A 9,414-nucleotide genomic window follows, 5' to 3' on the forward strand; every position below is an offset into this window, starting at 1 on the left:
GTTGCATGGACATACTTACATTACAAATTATTTGTTGTTTATCTGAAATCCAAATTTAAGTGAATGCCCTATATTTGCTCTAGCATCTTTTTTTTTTTTAATTTTATTTATTTATTTGACAGTGAGAGATCACAAGTAGGCAGAGAGGCGGGCAGAGAGAGAGGAAGGGAAGCAGGCTCCCTGCTGAGCAGAAAGCCCGATGTGGGGCTCAATCCCAGGACCCTGAGATCATGACCTGAACTGAAGGCAGCGGCTCAACCCACTGAGCCACCCAGGTGCCCCTAGCATCTTTTTTTATGAGGTTCGGTATTCCTGTTGGATTTCTTGCTGCTTTGTTATTGAGAGATTTAAGTTATCTTTCCTAGGAGAGGGGAGATGGATGACTGGCATGTGACTTTCAGAAAGCAGAGGAGGTTTGTCATAGTCTCTTCACCCAAGTGGGTCCTTTACTCATATGCCTACCAGCCTCTCAGACAGTGAAAACTTTGCAACTGAAAACTTTGTGACACACCTTTGCTGCTGATTCCTGAGGGAATCCTGCCTTGGGAACCAATGGAGTAAATCTGATTATTTTCTATTGCACATCAGTCAAAACAAGTGAAGTTGGTACTTCTTTCACCCTAGGTTATGAGGCGAGTCTACTTTACAGGGAAAAGATGAAAGTATGCCCATGAGAAATTTCATGCTCTGTTCTGTTAATAATTCAGGAGAAACAAGTAAAATTTAGGGGTGGATAGCCTATGCTAAGAAAATACCTTTCCAGAACTACTTAAAATATGCCAGATTGGCTTAATTTCCTACAACCTTAACTACCCTACACATTCTTCCTTGGGTACCCATGAATGACAGCTCTCTCAGGGTGCGCTCTTGGATCTACTTCTCTTTTCATTTTAGCTGAGCTCATCTGATCCCACAGTTTTAATTGATTAATCATAAATCTGACATCCCTAATTCAGACATTTATCCAGTAGATATGTGGGGAATGCCAGCTAAGTATGAGCAAAATGCTGAGGGATAACTTTAAAAACTGTTTTTTAGAGAAGACAGATAATCAAGTATTCCAAAAATAAATATGTAAAACTTATGATAAAGGCAAATGAAGAAAAAAATGGAGAGTGCTATTAGACTGGCCAAGAATACTAAAGAAGGTTTGGGTGGCTGGTGTGGAGAAAGAAGAGGAGGGTGCTATGAAGACATGTCTGGGTTAGATCACATGGAGCCTTGGAGAACACATCACATATTTTGTTCTTTGGCATGAGAACAATGGGAGTTCCATTATGAAGTTCTGAGCTAGAGAATGGAATAAGCAGATTGCAGTTTGAAAAGCTGAGCCTTAGCAGCTAGAACAGAGACTGGCTGTTCATCACTTTGGCTGTGGTGTGAAGAAAAGATTGAAGGTCCGTTTTGGATATGGGCAGGGCCAGTTAGAAAGCTTGAACTGTAGTCCAGGTAAGATAAGATGGTAGTTTGGTTTAGGGTGGTAGTGGTAGAGACAGAGTAAAGAACGGAAACTAGGTAAGTAGTAACTGGCAGAGTTGGAAGAAGGGGGTGTGGTGTCAAGACTGGCACTTAGGTTTCTGATGTGCATAGCCTGATGGTGTTAGTTGCCATTCACTAAGATATGGAAGACTAGAAGGAGACTGGGTTTTTGGGAAGGTCCTAAGTTTGGTTTGGGACATGCTGAATTTAATGTGCCTTTAGGGCTTTGTATGGTAATGTTGAGTAGGCAGTTGGGTGTATTTGCATTGGAACTCCAAGGAAAGGTCTGGGTTACATACTTAAATTGGAACTTGTTGACATCTGGTTGATGTTTGAAGCCATGAGATCACCTAAACAAAGGGTATAAAGTGAAAACAGAGTGCATACCTATGTCTAATTACTGAGGAGCCCCCTCTTATTTAAAAGGTATTCAGAGAAGGGTGAATTAACCAAGGAGATTGGAGAATAGCCAGAGGAAGCTAAAAGTGTATATAGTTCCATCAGAGCTGGTAGAAGAGAATCTTTTAAGAAGGACGGCTGATGGTGTTTCTTGAAAGGTTAAGTGAGATGAAGACTGAACAATTTAATGGGTTTATTGTCATTGCAGTCACTGACAGCCTCTGGAGAGTTGTTTTGATACAGAAAGACATGAAAGATATATGGAAAAGAATTGAGTTTGGGGAGGTGAGAAATAGAGATAGTGAGTTAACACAGAATTATCTTGACATTTCAGTGTCAAGGAGAAGAGATAGGGCAGTGACTTGAAGAGTAAGTGGTAAACGTAGAAGAAATTTTATTTTAAGATGGAAGAGACTTAAGACTGTTTAAAAATGTTGAAAATAGAACTGCCCTATGACCCAGCAATTGCACTACTGGGTATTTACCCTAAAGATACAAACATAGTGATCCAAAGGGGCACGTGCACCCGAATGTTTATAGCAGCAATGTCCACAATAGCCAAACTATGGAAAGAACCTAGATGTCCATCAACAGATGAATGGATCAAGAAGATGTGGTATATATACACAATGGAATACTATGCAGCCATCAAAAGAAATGAAATCTTGCCATTTGCGACAACATGGATGGAACTAGAGCGTATCATGCTTAGCGAAATAAGTCAAGCAGAGAAAGACAACTATCATATGATCTCCCTGATATGAGGAAGTGGTGATGCAACATGGGAGCTTAAGTGGGTAGGAGAAGAATAAATGAAACAAGATGGGATTGGGAGGGAGACAAACCATAAGTGACTCTTAATCTCACAAAACAAACTGAGGGTTGCTGGGGGGAGGGGGGTTGGGAGAAGGGGGGTGGGGTTATGGACATTGGGGAGGGTATGTGCTTTGGTGGGTGCTGTGAAGTGTGTAAACCTGGCGATTCACAGACCTGTACCCCTGGGGATAAAAATATATGTTTATAAAAAATAAAAAATTAAAAAAAACCTGATAGAATGTAATCATTAACTAGAAAGGAAAGAATAAATGTAGGATAAGAAGAAGTCATTGATAGTGGAAGGAAGAATCCAGCTAAGGGAAAAGGAAATAGGCCCAGAGCATAAGCTGAGGAACTGACCTTACATTGCTGAAGGGGCATAGCAAGAGGGAGAAGCAGACATGTTTCACTTTCAAAACCTGTATAGCTCTGTTATCAGAAAGCTGAGATCTCTATTCTCCTGAAGTAGGAGGTGAAGCTCTCCATCTACTGAGTGGAAACAAAACTGGGCAGTACTGGTTCCTAAATGAACCAATTGGGTAGTATCGTTTCCAGTAGAATGCCAACAGTGTTTACCATGAGCATCCAATCAGAAGGATAAATTGGAACTCACACCAAAGTTGAGTCCATTTGTTGGATGATTAGAACAGAAACAGTGTAAATGCACCTTTTGTAAAACTTTCTCGGACATGCACACCATTAGTGTTTTCTTACTCCCAGTTATTGTAACATATAATAATCTATGTCTATGGGATGCCTGGATGGCTCAGCCAGTTAAGCGTCTGCCTTCAGCTCAGGTAATGATCTCTGGGTTCTGGGATCGAGTCCTGCATCAGGCTCCTTGCTCAGCAGGGAGCCCGATTCTTCCTCTGCTTGCCACTCCTCCTGTGCTCTCTCTTTCCTGCTCTCTCTCTCTGACAAATAAATAGGTAACAGCTTTTTAAAAATATTTAAAAAACGCAAATAATCTGTTTCTATAAGTAATGTATCTAGTACAAAAAATAAGAATTTCCCTCAAGTATAATTAATTTTGTCACAAAGGTAAAAAAATTAGATTAGAAAAGTTACTTGCATTATATAAGGTGATGAGTGTGTAAAAAGTGCCTTCACTTGCTTCACTTTTATATGCTTAAAGCTGATTAGTAGTTGTTATCAACCAAAACTCTTTTCTGAAACCATTGAGTTGGAATTAACTTGACAATGGCATAAGAGATGTTAAGAATGTGAGTGACCAATGTTAATGAACAAAATATAACTCATTTTGAGCTTATTCTTAAAACTATGTCTTTCTTTTAAAAGTATAAAGAAAGGTAATTATACATACCAATGTTTGAGGGAAAAATAAAAGTTGAACTGTTCATTGAATAAGAATAAAGTATCCAGAAAGGTTAGTTTTTCTTGTACTCTGAATTAAATGAAGCAGGAATTATATCAGAATGGTTTTTTCCTCCTCATTTAACAATTTTCCATTCATGCAGAATATGTATATTAAAATTTTAAAGCTACTATGGCCATTTGCATTAATGTGAATTCTCTGAAGTTAAATTGGGGGCTAAAAAATCTTTTGTTAACCTTGTGCAAACTCATGTTATTACAGAATTACTTCTTGGCCAATAGAACAATTCCATAAAGACTTTTCAACTAGTTTGCTAAGATCCATGAGCCAGTTCTTTTCTCCAACATTCTGGTGGTTTTTGTTTGTTGGTTGGTTTGTTTGTTTTAATTTTATTTTATTTAAATGTAATCAGTTAGCATATAGTGTATCAGTTTCAGAGGTAGAGTTCAGTTTTTCATCAGTTGCATAGAACACCCAGTTCTCATTAAATCATATGCCCTCCTTAATGCCCATCACCCGGCTACCCCATCCCATCCCCCCACCCACTTCCCTCCAGCAACTCTCTTTCTTAGAGTTTAGAGTTTCTTATGGTTCACCTCCCTCTTGATTTCATCTTATTTTGTTTTTACCTCCCTTCCCCAATAATCCTCTGCTTTTTTCTTAAACTCCACATATCAGTGAAATCATATAACAATTGTCTTTCTCTGATTGACTTATTTCACTTAGTGTAATACCCTCTCTTTCTATCCACATCATAGCAACTTGTAAGATTTCGGTTTTTTCTTTTCTTTTTTTTAAATAATTTTTAATAAACATATATATATTTTTAATTTATTTTTTACTTTCAGCATAACAGTATTCATTATTTTTGCACCACACCCAGTGCTCCATGCAATCCGTGCCCTCTACAATACCCACCACCTGGTACCCCGACCTCCCACCCCCCGCCCCTTCAAAACCCTCAGATTGGTTTTCAAAGTCCATAGTCTCTCATGGTTCACCTCCCCTTCCAATTTCCCCCAACTCCCTTCTCTCTATCTCCCCATGTCCTCCATGCTATTTGTTATGCTCCACAAATTAGTGAAACCATGTGATAATTGACTCTCTCTGCTTGACTTATTTCACTCAGCATAATCTCTTCCAGTCCTGTCCATGTTGCTACAAAATTGAGTATTCATCCTTTCTGATGGAGGCATAATACTCCATAGTGTATATGGACCACATCTTCCTTATCCATTCGTCCGTTGAAGGGCATCTTGGTTCTTTCCACAGTTTGGCGACCGTGGCCATTGCTGCTATAAACATTGGGGTACAGATGGCCCTTCTTTTCACGACATCTGTATCTTTGGGGTAAATACCCAGTAGTGCAATGGCAGGGTCATAGGGAAGTTCTATTTTTAATTTCTTGAGGAATCTCCACACTGTTCTGCAAAAAGGCTGCACCAACTTGCATTCCCACCAACAGTGTGAGAGGGTTCCCCTTTCTCCACATCCTCTCCAACACATGTTGTTTCCTGTCTTGCTAATTTTGGCCATTCTAACTGGTGTAAGGTGGTACACCAGTCAATGTAGTTTTAATTTGAATCTCCCTAATGGCTAGTGATGATGAACATTTTTTCATGTGTCTGATAGCCATTTGTATGTCTTCATTGGAGAAGTGTCTGTTCATATCTTCTGCCCATTTTTGATATGATTGTCTGTTTTGTATGTGTTGAGTTTGAAGAGTTCATTATAGATCCTGGATATCAACCTTTTGTCTGTACTGTCATTTGCAAATATCTTCTCCCATTCCGTGGGTTGCCTCTTTGTTTTCTTGACTGTTTCCTTTGCTGTGCAGAAGCTTTTGATTTTGATGAAGTCCCAAAAGTTCATTTTCGCTTTTGTTTCCTTTGCCTTTGGAGAGATATCTTGAAAGAAGTTGCTGATATTGAAGAGATTGCTGCCTATGTTCTCCTCTAGGATTCTGATGGATTCCTCTCTCACATTGAGGTCTTTTATCCATTTTGAGGTTATCTTTGTGTATGGCGTAAGAGAATGGTTGAGTTTCATTCTTCTATATATAGCTGCCCAGTTTTCCCAGCACCATTTATTGAAGAGACTGTCTTTTTTCCACTGTATATTTTTTCCTGTTTTGTCGAAGATTATTTGACCATAGAGTTGAGGGCCCATATCTGGGCTCTCTACTCTGTTCCACTGGTCTATGTGTCTGTTTTTATGCCGGTACCATGCTGTCTTGGTGATCACAGCTTTGTAGTAAAGCTTGAAATCAAGTAACATGATGCCCCCCGTTTTATTTTTGTTTTTCAACATTTCCTTAGCGATTCAGGGTCTCTTCTGATTCCATACAAGTTTTAGGATTATTTGCTCCAGCTCTTTGAAGAATACCAGTGGAATTTTGATCAGAATAGACTCTTTCTATGAAGCCTGCATTACCCTGATCCCCAAACCAGGCAAAGACCCTACCAAAAAGGAGAATTTCAGACCAATATCACTGATGAATATGGATGCTAAGATTCTCAACAAGATCCTAGCAAACAGGATCCAACAGCACATTAAAAAGATTATCCACCATGACCAGGTGGGATTCATCCCTGGGCTACAAGGATGGTTCAACATTCACAAATCAATCAATGTGATAGAACAAATTAATAAGAGAAGAGAGAAGAACCACATGGTCCTCTCAATTGATGGAGAAAAAACATTTGATAAAATCCAGCATCTGTTCCTGATTAAAACGCTTCAAAGTATAGGGATAGAGGGAACATTCCTGAACTTCATAAAATCTATCTATGAAAGACCCATGACAAATATCATCCTCAATGGGAAAAAGTTTGCATCCTTCCCGTTGAGATCAGGAACACAACAAGGATGCCCACTCTCACCACTCTTGTTCAACATAGTATTAGAAGTCCTAGCAACAGCAATCAGACAACAAAGAGAAATAAAAGGTATCCAAATTGGCAATGAAGAAGTCAAACTCTCTCTCTTCACAGATGACATGATTCTTTATATGGAAACCCCAAAAGACTCCACCCCCAAACTACTAGAACTCATACGACAATTCAGCAACGTGGCAGGATACAAAGTCAATGTACAGAAATCAGTGGCTTTCTTATACACTAACAATGAAAATACACAAACGGAAAATAGAGAATCGATTCCATTTACTATAGCACCAAGAACCATAAGATACCTGGGAATAAACCTAAGCAAAGAGGTAAAGGATCTGTACTCGAGGAACTACAGAACACTCATGAAAGAAATTAAAGAAGACACAAAAAGATGGAAGACCATTCCATGCTCTTGGATCAGAAGAATAAACATTTTTAAAATGTCTATACTGCCTAGAGCAATCTATACTTTTAATGTTTGTTTGTTTTTTGTTTTGTTTTGTTTTGTTTTTTTAAAGATTTTATTTATTTATTTGACAGAGAGAAATTACAAGTACACTGAGAGGCAGGCAGAGAAAGAGAGAAGGAAGCAGGCTCCCCGCTGAGCAGAGAGCCTGACGCAGGACTCGATCCCAGGACCCTGAGATCATGACCTGAGCCGAAGGCAGCGGCTTAACCCACTGAGCCACCCAGGCACCCAAGGTTTGGGGTTTTTTTTAAGGCTTTTATGAGGGGCTTTCAGTCATATGTGTGTGTGAATTTGTGTTAATCATGCTACCAGAGGCTTTTTTTTTTTTTTTTTTTTTAGCTGCTGAGAAACAAGTATGAATCTTCGCAATTGGGACCACATCAAGTAAGATGAGTGTGGTAGAAGTGTGCTGAAATTAGTAACAGTGTGTTATAGAGTTAAGCATGTAGAACCTTGTTAGAATGAGAGAGCTTTTACCACATGTGATCACCAAGGTTCTTCGAATAATCATTTATTGAGCACATACTGAATTCTGGGACCTGTGCTATAGGCCAGGGAAAATGAACATGTATTTTGCTTTTAAACGTCTAGGATAACCAGTAGATAGCTTGGAAGAACAGATGGCTCATGAAATCCTGATAATTTGAGAAGACACAAAGCGGGAAATGATGTTAGCTCAATTTGTTAAGCAAATCATCGAGTGGCAGAAACTCGGGAAATTCAGTCCCCTGTTCCTTCACAAGGAAATATGGAAATTTCCTTCTGTTTTCCTTTTCTAAAAAGTTGCACAGTCCTCTTCCTCACCTCCAGAATCTCCCTTAGTTCTTACTTCTTTTTGAAGTCTTCCCTGGATGGTGGGATGAGGTACTAACTTCATTTGTGTGTCTCACACCAGTCCAGACACAACCTTCACCTACCCTCCTCCATCACCATGTTTCCCCTTCAGATTGATGGGCTTGTCTAATCCTTTGTTCATTTCATACATTTCATCAATGGTTAGTTATCTGTGCTTTCTTTTTTGAACTTGAGAGCTGTGTCTGAGTGTGAGCGCCACGCTCTTCTGTTTTTGTTTGTATGGCCTTCAGTGTGTGATCATGAGATAGGCAATAGTTGATATTTAATATTGATTTGAGGCTAACATTCTGAATAGGGCTCAGAACAGTACTAATGGGCCACAATTTGTAGCCACTTACTACTTTTTAGGCACTATGCTAAGCGCTCTTTATGTATGAACTCATTTAATTATTCTGACAATCCTGTGAGAGAATTAGCTCCACTCTGCAGATGATAACAAAACTGAGGCTATACAACTAAAATTGAAAAACCTTAGGTTTGAGTCCAAGTTTTCCTGACTGATCTTGAATGTATAGCCACTAAATATGTGGTTATTAGCATGATGGGCAAGGTCAGAGACTCAGGGGTCAGGCCATCTGGATCTGTCTCTCTAGCAACTAACTGTATGACTCCAGTTCCTTAAACTCAGTTTCCCTATCTGCAAAAAGGGGATAATAATATAACTTGTTATATGGAGACTTTTACAAGAGATAAATGAGTTCGTAGCTATAATAGAATTCCTTAAGTAGTTCCTGTCACATAGTAAGTGCTAGTCAGCATATCATTACTATCAATCTTGTTGTTTAGCTTTTCTGATGCTAAAGTGGTAAAAACAGAAGTCAGAAGCAAATCTATAATGTTCTTACCAGTGTGTTCTGAAATTACGTGGTGCATATAGTAGTGGGACAATGATATTCTTTTTTTTTTTTTTTAAAGATTTGTTTATTTATTTTAAAGAGAGAGCACAAATGGGAGGGGCAGAGGGAGAGAATCTTCTGAAGCAGACTCCATGCTGAGTGTGGGACTTGATCTCATGACCCTGAGATCACAACCTGAGCCAGAACCAAGAATCAGATGCTTAACTGAGGGAGACTCCCAGGCGCCGCAGAACAATAGGTTATTAATGCAGGTTTGATGAAAGTGTTGAAGGGATGAGCAGATTGAGTGAAATGAAAGAGCTGTGTCCTTGT

Source organism: Mustela lutreola, chromosome 4 (assembly GCF_030435805.1).
Source record: "Mustela lutreola isolate mMusLut2 chromosome 4, mMusLut2.pri, whole genome shotgun sequence".
NCBI lineage: Eukaryota > Metazoa > Chordata > Mammalia > Carnivora > Mustelidae > Mustela > Mustela lutreola.